This window comes from Bombus flavifrons, chromosome 7 (genome assembly GCF_040668555.2).
Source record: "Bombus flavifrons isolate JBK064 chromosome 7, iyBomFlav1_principal, whole genome shotgun sequence".
Lineage (NCBI taxonomy): Eukaryota > Metazoa > Arthropoda > Insecta > Hymenoptera > Apidae > Bombus > Bombus flavifrons.
Genome location: NC_138448.1, coordinates 6,946,946 through 6,958,828, shown reverse-complemented (window position 1 = coordinate 6,958,828; position 11,883 = coordinate 6,946,946). Strand labels below are relative to the sequence as shown.

At 39.4% G+C, this 11,883-nt stretch overlaps 1 long non-coding RNA gene across 4 annotated transcripts; it reads left to right on the top strand.

The window, feature by feature from the left end:
• The first annotated feature begins 237 nt into the window (after window positions 1-237).
• Window positions 238-10,169, top strand: LOC138181584 (uncharacterized). 4 transcript variants are annotated; one of them, XR_011173538.1, is made up of 6 exons: window positions 238-1,704; window positions 1,808-4,828; window positions 5,722-5,909; window positions 5,998-6,077; window positions 6,150-6,797; window positions 6,899-10,169. It is a non-coding gene; the product is annotated as an uncharacterized LOC138181584 (long non-coding RNA). The 4 variants fall into 4 exon arrangements; XR_011173540.1 differs by lacking the exon at window positions 5,998-6,077; XR_011173539.1 differs by having other exon boundaries at window positions 5,998-6,408.
• Window positions 10,170-11,883: the final 1,714 nt, after the last annotated feature.

Sequence of the window (11,883 nt, the reverse complement as noted above, 5' to 3'; positions counted from 1 at the left end):
CGTAGAAGCTTCGTGGCGAACGACGAAATGCTGTATTTCTATCAATTGGATAGAAATTTGGAACGATTCTATGTAGAAGATTTTTACAATCGGTACTTATAGTTGACTTATAATATAATTATTATAATTATTGTAACTATTGTATTACTTATGTTATATATATTATATGTTACTTATAACTATTCTAACGTACCTTTGATAATTTACTTCATTTCTGTTATAGAAGCTAAGAAGAGATTCATCGTTACTGTTAATCCTCATATGGAACTTGCTTGATATAAAATTCAAGTGTAATTACGATTTACCGCTATTATTAATACATTCTTTATTGGGAAGATGAACACTGTTTTCATTGCATTGTTGATTAGAGATTGTACCGCGTTTTATATTTGAATTATCTAAGCCGTGTCTGTCGATTCTTCGAGTCATTCAAATATGGAGAACGCAAGAAAGGAAAACATCGTGAAGACGTTCAAGAAGTAGAATAGGACGGTCTAACGCGGGCAAAAAGAAAATGGAAGATCAACGTTTTCTATCAACGATGAATAATCGAAAAACGTAAAAAAGGAGGAAAAATGTATTGAAAAGAGTGGAGCGAAAAGTGGAAGAAAGTTTTCTATCGACGATAAAGGATTTGAATAAAAAAGCCAAAGACATAAATGTATATTAGAACGAGTGTATAAAATTTGGATCGAGGAGGGAGGAGGAAGTGACGAGGTGGAGGAGAAGCGGAGAAGCGCATCAGAAGAGAGAGGAGAGACAGGTAGCGCGTGGCAGCAGGCCTCTCCCCCTGTCGACCCTCTCCTCCTCCGGTAACTAATGCCTCGATCCGTGCAACCACCTCCGCCAGTCGAGGCCTTAACTACTTTCTTATTCGCTCGTTTCAGGCCAGCCTTACGGGCCCGTGCATAATGCCACACAGCGCTCCTTACGCATGCTGAACGACGAACATGCTCCTTCCTCCGCTTCTCCTCCCGCGCCATCTTTCTCCACCGTCCTTCTCCTCCACCTCTTCATCGTGATGCTCGTCCACCTCCGCCTCCCCGGAACACTGTACCTCAGAGAGGAACTGCGGGTCAGAGACTGCGAGGCATATTCGACGCAGACTCGTGGCTCGTGCCTAGATCCATTGGCGTCTGACTCTACTGAATTCTGCTCACCGGAATATTCTACTTTGGAAAGACAGCTTATTACATTTATATTAACGAAACATCGGATTCTGGGCATTTTTAAATATTTAATAATAATGATTTTATATAACTAACTCGAGCTGTTATATAAAAATAGTTTTATGTAAAAATACTTGGATTGTTATTGGAATTATGTTACTGGAAGCATTGGATATTAGACGTTTTTACGTAAATATGTTTCCGTACGACAGCTCAACTTAGTTACATGAAAATATTTCAAAGTCATTGTTTCGGTAATGCAAGTAGAATAGACTATCCTACCGGATAAAGTAGAATATTTCAAATAGAATTCTGTAGAATTAGACGCTATTAGACTGTAACGTATAAAATGTCTGATTACGATCTAACGTTAACGAGATTTGATCGAGTTGATTAGTTTGGTTTCTAAACGGTTCTATATACATCTAATTAATTGTTATACTATTTCGCAGAGAATATCACGTATGAACAAATATTATAAATCATCGCGCCGGAATTATAAAGACGTCCTAAAGAATATCAGACATGTATACAAGTAAATACAGAATAAAATATTACCTAACTACTATCAACACAGAACCTTAATTAAAGACTTACAGCTTTGTAGAAAACATTCAACCATTTCCAACTACCCCCAGAAAATTAAAAATCTTCGATCTTGCACAACTAAACTAAGGAAGAGAGGAGCAAGAACTATTTCAAAAACTATAGAGAAGAAGAATGAGAAAGAACTTGGTGAACTGGATGGAAGAAGATGATTCGAGGATGATTCGTTGGCTTTAGTCGGGCGACGCCGATGCGCTAATATAACAAGAAACGTGGCGGCTGTTGCGCCGAGCGTACGGGAGCGAAGTAGCCTAGCTTATGGTCCGGTGGTGCCCGAGGAGCATAACAGTTCGCGGAGCATAACGCCACGAGCCATCATATCCTCCTTCCAGAAACCCTCTCCGGAGGTGTTCCACCTCCGCCTCCTCGTCTACCCCTCGTCCACGATGAAATCGGTGCTCCCCCCGGTCGTCGCGAGAGAGCACGAGTCCTCCTGGTGAGTGTACGCGTCACGCGTGTCCGTAGCCGCGTGGGGATGCACGCTCTAGGAAGTGGAAGAGACGCATGCAAACCTGACCACCTGGGACGAGTCTCCGACCAACCAGACAGGTGATTTTTGGAACAGGTTTCGTCGAGATTTTTCCGATTTTTTGGTAGCTTTGAAATTTACTTAATCCTTAACGAGTATCGTTTGATCTGGATCGACGATTGTGAAAGTAGTTGATTAGGTGCTGGATTTTGAATATTGTTGGACTACTAGTAATCGTGAAAGTTATTTAGGATTAGATACTGAACTTTTTTTTTACCAAATCCAATGAAACTAACTAGAATTTTAGGACAGGTTTCTTCACAGTTTTTGAAAACTTTGAAATTTGTTTTTACTCATAATTGGTATCATTGGATCATTAATTACGTATCGGACTTTGCGATATTTTAGGTATTTGAGTTAAGAATATCCGATTTTATTTCGTACTTCGTATTTTACGCGATATGAATCATCGATGATAAGATAAAACGCAAACTAAAAGTGGAGTCAGGCAAATTACCGTGATCAACTATGGAAAGTTGAAGTTCGTAGACCAGTGAGAATGTTAAGGGTTGCGTTTTAATAGAACTGGAGTTTCTAAACGATATTTGTAACACACCTCATCCATAATAATTAAAAATAAAAGCCGAAACATCGAAATTCCTAGACGACGATAGAAATTCAAGCGAGCAAAAAACAGCGTATCTGTGGAACGCACGCGAATCGAAGGGGACAGGAAGGAGAGGAAAGAAAGAATAGTGGAGCGCATGCACATACGTACACTGTGCTTATGGTCGCGTATTGCGTATGTAGTGGAGAAGGTTTGAGCGCGTGCACGTACCAACATACGTACCTACATACGTTTATGCACAGGTATCGTCGGCTTCCGCGAACCAGATCGGCCGAGCAGATATTAGGAGCGCGTCTGCCCCGTTGCCATTGCGGCAAGTGCTGGTCATTGTCCACCCGGCAGGTACAGGAAGTCGACACCGACCAACGACGGTGCACACAAACGAGAGAAGGAGATTTTTCGGTAGGATAATCATGGAGAAACTACAACGAGGTGCAAGATTATCGTCGCCCCGCTTTTGCGAAAACAACGCACGGTCCTATAATTAAGGGTGCGTTTTGTGTTGCGAGAGATGGGGTTGAAAAGGGACGTTAATGTGCAAAGTTTTATAGCTGTTCTAGAGGCTCTCTGTTCGAGGGAAAGGTTGAAATATTTAGGTGGATGAAGTTTGTTCGGGGGTTGAGCGGGTTAAGTTTAGGCTACGCTGAATTCAAATTAATTAGAAAAATAAATGGCGTGGGTATTTTAAACGCTGAATATAAAATTCGGGTGGAATATTTAAAAAATAGCTAAATATGATGGGCTTAGAGAATATTGAAAAGTGGTTCGATATAGTAAACTCGCTGGTATATGTAAGATATATGACGAAAAAATAAGATCGAAATATCCAGATGGATAAAGTTTGTTGGAAAATTAATTAAAGGTAAATCGTGCACCTGTTGGGGTAAGTTTGAAATAATAAGATATACAGAAAATAAGGAAATGACTAGGCACAGAAATTGAAATGTAAATTGCAAGAGGATTCGTAAGAAGTAGAAATGAAACGTAATAATTGGAGTTAATAGAATTAATCAATCGTATTCGAAATTCAGGATACCTAAAATAACGAAAATTCAACATTATCTAGTGACGAATGTTAAACTGTATCTGCCTGTTCGTTCTTCTATAAAAAGAAACCGTTTCAATTTAAACATTCAACACGTCTGGTAAACGGCGATCACCAGGATGGAAAGCTGTCATTCCTTCGACTAATTTTCCGTTTTCCTTCCTCTCTGGCAGAATTTACGGTGCTGTTGCGACAAATAATCGTTGTCCGTCGCAGGCAGGAAGCTGACGAGGAGTTGGTTGGCCAGCGAGAGATTTTCGGTACGATAATCGTAGGGAAACTCCGGACGCCCATTGTGACAATGGCCTCCCGAGGCAGCGCGATAATTACACCGGTAATAACCTGGTAAATAGAAAGAAACGTTCGGTATCTTCTTTTCTGATGCGAACTGTCGGATATTACTGACCAGCGAAATTCGTTTGTTTCCTGCTATCCATCATTCTCGATTCACAACACACTGAGAATCAGAAATAAAATCTGAATCTAACACAGAGGCTATTTAATTCATTGTTGCAAGATTTTCGAGTGATTAGGAATGTTAAAGTGTGCTCAGCTAACATTACTGACCACTAATACGTACACACTGTTGATAAAAGGAATCAAAACGACGGGTACACGAAAAAATATTTAACAAAGAATTATCAGAATACCCATGAATGCAACAATTTGCAAATTTATAGAATTCCGATGAAAAATTTGAATTTCTAAAATCGATTACTTTGACTCTGTAAACATCGTCTTTTCTGTTTTTTCTCTTCTCTTTTTTTTTTTCTTTTTCAAGTCTCGCGATCTCGATTTAGAAAGGATTAATTTCCTGTTTTCCTCTGCGTGCACTCTATTTTCCTTCTTACGACGAGGAGGACGATTCAGGAGGAAGAGATCGAGGGGAAGGCAAAGGAAGGAGGGTAAAAGTAAGTGAATGAGTGGATCTAAATGGAAGTTGGAAGGAGAAGGATCGTCAGGGCGGCACCTGACCGGAAAGCGTCACAGTCACCGCATTCAGCCTCGTTCTTTCCTTTCCCTTCCCTGACTGGCTTCGCCTCTTTCGCCAGCCTTCTTCCTCCTCCGCCACCTCCTTCGATGAAGGGTTGCTTGCTCGTCCCTTTTTGCTTGACGATCTACAAACCGGAGGAATCCTCGTACCTCCTGACCACATCATATATGAATGAACTGAGACTCGGATATAAAAATCGCTTTTTAGCAATTTCTTTTCGAGTGTCCTTCCTACGTTCTTTTCACGAGATTCTTTTCGAAATCTTATTAAAATAAATTTTCTAACGACCTTCTTCCCCCAAAAATGTTTCCTTCAAATTCTGTTCTAAAAGTTCCTTTCCAATGTTTACGAACGTAAATTTTCTATACATCTTCTTCCTTTAGAAATTCTTCAAAGCTTATTTCTATATTTTCTTTCTTTCTAAGATTCTTCCCCAATTTCTATCAAATTAAATTTTCCGTATATTTCCTTCAGCCAGAAATTCCTCCAATATAAACCTTTCTTCTACGCTTCTTTTCGAATCTGTACCATATGAAATATTTTAAGAATTCTTCCCCAAATCATTTCTCTTTTCTAAGATTCTTTCCATACTTTGATCTCAAGTTAGCCTCATGCTAAACTTTCTGGCTATCGTCTCCTACAAATCTCTCGAAGTATTTTTCGCAAACTTACTTTCGAATCCTTGTAATATTAAATCTTCTGACCATCTCCTCCAGAAATTTATATAACAAATGACCACATATCTGATAAGTAAATTGAAAAATAACGATTCGCGATAACAGTTACAGCTAATTTATCCGGATTTTTCAGCGAGAATCCAAGTTAATACAGGAAAGAGGCAACGATGCTCATCGATATGCGCATAAACTCGAGCATCGAACGAACGCCAATCTATAAAAGCGTATGACGGTAGCAGAAGGTGGCTCAACGAAGGGAGGAGGCGAGGTAGACGATAGCGAAGCGGAGGAGGAAAGACGTGGAGGAGGGAGGAGCAGTAGGTAAGGACACATAATAGCAGGATGTTACAACGCCCGTGTCCGGTACATAAGTATCTGGTTTCATAAATGAAAGTGTCTTCATTCATAGATACATATTTCCATACAATTGCCGCTATTGGTTCGTATCTTATGATATCGCCATTATGTGTGGGCCGGCGCATTACATATGTACATAGCACCATTATATACAAATTCCTAGTAATGCGCCACTACTGCTGCATTAATGATAAACTTGTTTAGATATCGCGATATTGCGAGCAAGCTTATGTGGAAAAATAATAATAAGAAAAAGAAAAGCAAGAAAAGATTGCGTGTAAGACGTCATGAGCAGTGGACGCGTTATGCGGACGATGATATGGAATACGTGTTGTGGAACGTGTCATCGACGAGTGCGTACAGGCATTAGTAGCGCTGTCTGAAACGGATCGTCTGATTCTACTATTAGATGTGTTGAGAGGATTGCGGATGTTGATCTCCTGGTTAATCTACTTCGTACAATGTATGTTCTATATTTTGGTCAGATTTGATTAATACAAGCGTTCAAGTTACTTATGATTGGAGAAATTGAGATTGTATTCTGATTGAATATATTGGATAGCATTCCAGAATACTTTATGAGGTATATCTGTACTATCTGTAAAGTTACCATCAGATAAATGAGACTAATAAAAGGATAGTAGTAAACTTGAAGATCTCCAGTTCCTTGGTTTCCAATTTATACAGAGTTTCTGTATAATTTATACAGAGCTCGTGTTGTATAACATTTTCTGCTTCATAAAAATGAGTAATACGAAGGTTAAAAATAATGTTTCTTTTTCTATGTCTATTTAACAATAAGTACAAGATAAAATTCAGAAATTGGAATCACAGAACGATTCATGGAATATCGTAAGTAACGGAAGATTTCTGATTATACATAAAACATTCCATCAAAAATACCAGGTATCTCAAAGTATTTCTAATAATTTCATCGCTCTCCTTCTCCATAGATATCTACGAAGTACGAGATCTACGAGCTTCGCAAAACCTACGAACGAACACACGTACGAACAAACGTAGGCGCAATGTACTTCGTGCTATATCAAAAGATAGTCCAATCAAGAATCATGGCAGGAAGTTGGAATCGAAATGGAAAGAAGCAACGCTGGATCGCGTGCGTTGCAAGAATAAGATGAGCCAGCGCGAGAATTCTTGTTACGCGTTCCCTCCTTGTATCGAATAAATCTAGCTCGATGACGCCAGCGCGCAGCGATGGACGCGCCCTGTACGCTAGGTAGGAAGTCATCCTTCCTAGCATCCAGAGTCCGCACAGGAAATCTCGGACGCACCCACCGAAACAGCCCGCCCCCTCCGTCGGAGTCGATTTAATGTTTCGTTTCCTCTGCGACGATAAGGGGCTACAATTTTATAGAAGCGGCCGCCCCTCCGCCGCAAACTCTCCACGAAAACGAAAGGAAGACGCCAGTGTACCAACCGATCCGCAATTAAACCCTCGTCAAAGTTCCCGCCACGGCAGGATACGGAGAGGTCGATCGAACATTAGTTTAAACAATTGCGAAGGTATTAAAAGTGTGGATTGTTAGGTAGGTACGTCATGGTGTGAAAATGAGCATAAATGGTGTATTTAATTGGAAAAGTTTCACACAGAACAAAGTGAAAGATTGTACAGGGTTGGAGCTGGAAAATTATATCGTTGTATAAGTGTTACGAAAAAACGTCGTGTCTGGAACAATTAGGAAAATGAAATTTTGTTAAGAAACAAATACGATACAAAATGTCCGAAGCACATATCATCTGCCATATGACAAAATCGTGAATGAGCAGATTTTTACTTTCTTGCTGTGTTAGAGTGAACTAATGTTTCTTTCTTTTCTCCTTATCTAATATTAATTGAGACAGACGATGAACGTGGCATAACAAGTATTATACTATATTAATCGCATAGCGTCATAAGAATTTTGATCGATGATCTTTTCGCGTCTGCGATAAATATGAAATTGTAAAAATCCAAGGGATGCGTATGATGTAGAAAAATATATAAAATGTCGGAAGTACACTCGTCATAATTTCTACTACTTTTATTAAGCAAAGCAAATTACTATTTAGATCTCACCTCTTTCGTTCTCTTCGCAAAGATAGAAAATCCGTAGTCCAGTGACGAGGCAATAAAAAATTCTTACTAAAAAAAAAGTGAAACAATACGAGAAGCAACGTGCACCGAAAGCTTTCTTCAGCTTCGGCGTGCATTCACAAGGAATTACGAGCGCTCGAAGCCATCCAAAGTCGAGCGTCGTTATGCAGCTTGCACACGGAAGGAAGGAAGGAAGTCGAAGAGTGCTAATCATCCGGTTTACCCGGCTTTTTTCGGGTCAGCCTCGGTTGTTTGTTCGGTCGCGGGCCGCGTACACGGGGTATAACACAGGCAGGAAAAATGAAGGGCAGAAAGCTCGATTCGCCGAGGCGTGACCAACGGAGTCGAGCAGAAGCTCATACATATGTAGACGACTCAGGCCGGACACCGGGAACCGTGGGGAGGACCCTCCGGAAAAATGAATATGCAGCCCCATAGAGGGTATTATTTTATAAAATTTACTATCCCAGCCAGGTATTATGTACTTTTCTGTCGTCCATTCTCTACCGCGAACCGAGCGCACGTTAACTAGCCCACCTCGACAGATGTGGTCCCTGCGACCAACCACGTTTTCCACGGTAAGAATCGACGTAAAGCGAAACACGAGGAGAACACGATTTCAAGTCAGCTTGATAGTAGAAAGATTCATTGACCCTTTGACGGCATAATCAAGTGTCAAAGAATTCACGACATACGATTCAGAGAATAATTATTTCTTTGTCGTCGAGAATTCTTGGATTTATTCGGCAGATATAAAAACACGTACCTTCAGCTATTTATGGGAAATAAACATTAACGATTTTGTTAAGACTTATTCGAGAGTCTCCTGCGCTATACATATCGTAGAAGGGGATGGGACTCTATTCTGTATCATTGATCGGAAGGAAGTCTGCTATCTTTGATTAATTTTTTCCAATCACTCGATCTTTATTTTTATGAATAGATTTTGTGGTTTTTGACATGATTTTAAAGAAAATTGAGATCGAACGGAGCACAGAAGTTGTTTCGAAATACATGTGAAATACATTATTTTTTAGCATATCTCGTTATTGTGGTAAAGAATAACAACAAAACCAAAGACCGTGTTAACGCTACTATAAATTAACACACTGAAATTGATACTAAAATAAAGTCATTAGGGTGCATTAGAACCCATAAGCCAGCGATTTGCTTATGCTGTCAAACGAATAAAAGGGAACACCTGTTGGTGCTTATGAGAATCAAGCGGTTAACGCACATGGTCAACATGTATGTAGATATAAAAGAATTTACAACAGTGCTAAACTGAGTGGGGATAGGAATTGACAAAATTCTGCAAATCAGCAACGTAACCAGATTGAAATATTTCTGAAAAAACCATTACTCAACATCGTGACGATTTAAATTGAAACAAGAAACTTTCTACGATATTTCTCAATCTCTACGCGTATTCCTCGGTTATTAACGATATTGTAATCTAAGTATTCAGCTGTAGATCGATATCAGAGGCACAGTTATCCGTCGCAATTAAAAAGAAGGAAGAGAGGCACCGAGAGTTTTCTCAAAACTAGAACCATGTTCCAAACAAAGCGTAACGAAAAGTCCGGGGGCCGGCATAAATCTCGCATATTCTGCTTCTTACAGCCGTCTAGGACGGCGGTCAGTTTCCCTCGGCGTCTAAGAAAAGCAACGCGCTCGCTCGCTCGCTCGCTCGCTTGCATTAAAGAGCAATTAGCCGCGGCTCGCGAGCACGCTGATGCCCGGAAGCGATAGAAGCGGGCCGCGCGTGCCACCCTTACCTTTTCTTCGTCTATGAACGTACCTGTTCGTGTCCGCACACATCCACGCCGATCTCGTCCAGTCGTTTTGCCTGCAGGCTCGCTTCGCGGCTATCCACGAGGTTCCCCTCTTTCCTGCTAGAATTACTCACCTAACTCTCCTGCTTCAGGAACATACGTATTCAGATAAAGAAAAGACGATTAGTCTAGGCTGTTGCAAAGGTGAATTATAAATAAGAGGATTTAATTTGACGATACACCAACTTGGAATTAGTACTTGCTACGTAGAAGAGAACAAAAGGCTAAAAGAGAATGTAACTTGGAATTTAAATGCTTTATGGAAATCTTTAGACGAAGACTCGTTAAAGTGAAACAAATTTTTATCGAAATGCGCATAACAGTGTTAGCTTTGAATTATCACTGGAAGCATCGAAGAAAGTACTAAAGTACCAAAGTATTACAGAGTTCAGTAATGTAAAACAGAAGATCAACATAGAATCCTTTTTATCTTTCTTCGCCTGGATATTCTCCATATGTTTGGGGGTCAAATGAATTTGGACTACAAAATGAACAATGTTAAAGGGAAAATATCAAATGATTATATATCTCAAATATAAAAGTATATTTATTCCAATATATATATATATATACATATATATATATCAATTATTTATAACAAATATAGAATCATTTTTACATTTATATATTTTTGTTTTCAGTCATTTTGGACCGTCCTTATATTCAAACTAAAAAAAAGAAAACTAATTTCGTCGTTTCTTCTTCTTCGGTTTTGAAGTTCTCTTCTTCAGGATCTTCCAAAAACAAAATATCAGAGGTTTCTTGCTTCTTTATTCTCGACGTTCTATGGTGTCTCGGTTTGCTGGCGTAACAGCTCGCTCAATTACCGTCGCAGATAATCATTATCACGGAAACTGCATCGCTGGGCCTCATTGCCCCAATCCTTAATTAACCGACGGCCAGACGGTAATTGGTACGAGCCGGTGTACGACACCCGATCCATTGGCGAGAACGAAGGGCACGTGGTGAATAACGCACGTCCGTCAACTACAGACTGCCTGACTCGCGTCCTCCTTTTCCCTGCGAACAACCGTAACGATCGAACGTAAGGTAATTCGATAGACAGATAAGAAAACGGTGATATTTATTTGCGTGCGTCCAGTTTATATTATAATTTGTAATAGCCTGTAGACGCGGTATCAACGACGTCGTCGAAGAAGTATTGATATTCTGATTAGGAGATTTAAGTTTCTATTTTTTATTTTCTTGCTGAAAGATGGTAAAACCAGTTCCATACATTGGAGAATTAATTGGACAATAGAATTCATTAGAAATTAAGAATGAATAATTAGAAAATAAAAGCGGTGAAAAATAATTGGCTGTTCGAATGGATGGTATACAGGGTGATTGGTAACTGGTGGTACAAGCGGAAAGGGGGTGATTCTACGCGAAAAAAGAAGTCGAAAATATAGAATAAAAATTTTTCGTTTGAGGCTTTGTTTTCGAGAAAATCGACTTTGTATTTTCGCTCGGTACGCGTGCACCTCATCACGTTTCGTTATAACGGATCTCACTGTAGATCGTTGTCTCAATGGAAAAATTAAAAAAAAAAAGAAAGAAGAAAATTAAAAAAAAATTTTTATTCTATATTTTCGACTTCCTTTTTCGCGTAGAATCACCCCCTTTCCGCTTGTACCACCTGTTAGCAACCACCCTGTATATTAAACATTATTTTCAAAATCTAAAGTTTAATTCCTTAAGAAATCACTGAATTTTAGGAAAAGATAAAACACACATTGTTGCTTCATTATTTCCATTTATCAGGAACCATCTTCTTTCGAGAAATCATTTACCGTTATATTCATGACGGAAAATGAAATATATGAGACCCGCCTAGTTACATGACATCACGAAAATAGAATTTTCAACTAATACACTGCGAACATAATTTCACCTTCAAAAAGTTAATATTCTCCGTACGTCTAAGAACGATTTCTTACTGAAACGTTATTTTACAATTATCCAATCAATGTCATTAATTCACCGCCGGATAAAAAAAAAAGCCAAA